This window comes from Cebus imitator, unplaced genomic scaffold (assembly GCF_001604975.1).
Source record: "Cebus imitator isolate Cc_AM_T3 unplaced genomic scaffold, Cebus_imitator-1.0 Scaffold471, whole genome shotgun sequence".
NCBI lineage: Eukaryota > Metazoa > Chordata > Mammalia > Primates > Cebidae > Cebus > Cebus imitator.
The window spans coordinates 1163993-1166195 of NW_016107786.1; the positions used below are offsets into that span (position 1 = coordinate 1163993).

Genomic DNA, 2203 nt, shown 5'->3' on the forward strand with positions numbered 1-2203 from the left:
ATCTTTAAGCATACTTGTTCAGAACACATCAAATGGGCCAACAGTCATGTTTTGTAATTTGAGTATTACTTGTGCTCAGTCTCATATATCAGACCTGTAAAGTGTCTCCTTTTGAACTCAAGAAAGTTATAACATGCAGTGCGTGTTGTATAGGTCAACCGCCCTTGAAGGTATGGCGTTTCCATCCAGCTATTTTACCCTGAGGACATTCCAAATACAAACATTTTAATCAGAATTATGTTGAGAATTATGCTGAGACTGGTGAACTGCAATTGAAAAAGTATGTTTACAGCATGAACTCCAAATTAATTTCATTATCAGTTTAAAAAATTGCACAGTTAAATTAAGAAGGAGGAATTGACATAAAATGTCATAGGGTTAAAAGAGTAACTACAAACTAACTTTTTTGTCCAGTTTTATTTCAGGTCAATTAATGTACTTATGGTTTTAAGTGATAAAATAACAACTTACTACTATGAAGAAAATGTTAGGGATGACAATCCATTATAGACAAGAATTTACTTTTTTCTAAAAGAGTACTATAAACCACCAAAGAATTTAAAAAAAAAAAGATGCTTTACTATTACTTTAAATATAAGTAAAAGAAAAATGTGGTTACCAAAAAAAATCCCATAAAGCCCCTTTAATATATGCTAACAAACTGTCATCTTTTTTTTTTTTTTGAGACAGAGTCTCACTTTGTCGCCCAGGCTGAAGTGCAGTGGCGTGATCTGGCTCACTGCCACTTCCACATCCCGGGTGCAAGTGATTCTTCTGCCTCAGCCTCCTCAGTAGCTGGGACTACAGGCGTGCGCCACCACGCCCAGCTAATTTTTGCATTTTTAGTAGAGAGAGGGTTTCACCATATTGGCCAAGCTGGTCTCGAACTCCTGACCTCGTGATCCACCCGCCTCGGCCTCCCAAAGTGCTGGAATTATAGGCATGAGCCACCGTGCCTGACCTAGTTCTTTCACCGTTAAGGTATACAATGGCTCAGGCTTCTGAGGTTTATATGGTGTCAGTCAAGAAGGTCAAGTCACAACTTACAGTGCTGTGCTTCTCAAAGGGAGTGGAGATCAGGATGGCATCATCAAAATGCCCTGTGTAACCAAATATCCCTGCCAATTACGCCCCCAATTCTATCTTTGCTCCTAAAGGATCACATTGGAATCTAGGGAGTGGTTGGCGGGGCAGGGGTACATAAAGACGGAGTAGAGAGAGTCTGAAAAGACTGCCCAGGGGACTCTAACATGCACTCCCAGTAGGTAAGCACTAGACTCCAATTTCCCAAGTTTCACATCGGGGAGATAGTACACGACTTGTAGAAGGTCAGAATGTCTCAAAATGCTTCCATCAAAAATGTTTGACTATTGCAAATAGCTCATGTTTCAATGGAAAATGTATATGACAATTTTTACAGATAAGTTTTTAGAACTTCCATTCATATGAGTTCATCTCATATACTGGAATTCATCATTCAAACCAAGAAAGAAAGCCTTACAGTAAAGAGCTAGTCTCCTCAGCTTCAACTTTCTATCTACTTCAGGCTAAAAACTCACTGCTGCACTGAATATAACGTTAGTAGCATTAGTCTAAGCTACTACCTTCTCCATGTTCCACCTGGTTATTTTTCTGGTTCAGTTTCTACATACTAAGAAACTGAGTTGTTTCTGTTCAGCTTGTTACATGGTAATAAGAGGCATTAGGCAGAGAACGCCATGAAAAGCACGTAAAGGATGAAACTAAGAATAAAAGCAGTTCCTAATTCAAATTCAGGAAGCATTTCCCCCAACTATAGTCTCCTAAGGTTGTTAATCTATTTCCTATACCCGTCCTTTTGGAAATTCTCTGTTGCTGCTTTTTATTTGTGATTTTTCCCACTTTTGTCATGTACATTTTGAATTCTAGCTTACTAGGTTCTCAATCAGCCCAAAGATGCAAAAATCGTTTTCCTGGAGAAAATCACAGTAGTTAGCAAAAGGGCTGCAAGAGGTTTAGAAAATAGCCTGAATTAAATATTCACAAGTTATAAAGTTGCTGCAATCAGCAAAACCATGTATTTCCTAATAAAGTTGTCTGCTTTAGAATTATCAACAGCTTCAAGAAAATATCTAACAGGAAATTTAATACTCATCTCTACTCATTGCAATTTTTTTTTTTTTTTAATACAAAGTTGCTGCAATCAGCAAAACCATGTATTTCC

At 37.8% G+C, this 2203-nt stretch overlaps 1 protein-coding gene across 1 annotated transcript in view; it reads right to left on the reverse strand.

Annotated features, from left to right (window-relative positions):
- Positions 1–2203, reverse strand: part of PIGA (phosphatidylinositol glycan anchor biosynthesis class A) — a 16454-nt gene that overhangs the window by 2557 nt on the left and 11694 nt on the right. The window lies entirely within an intron of this gene.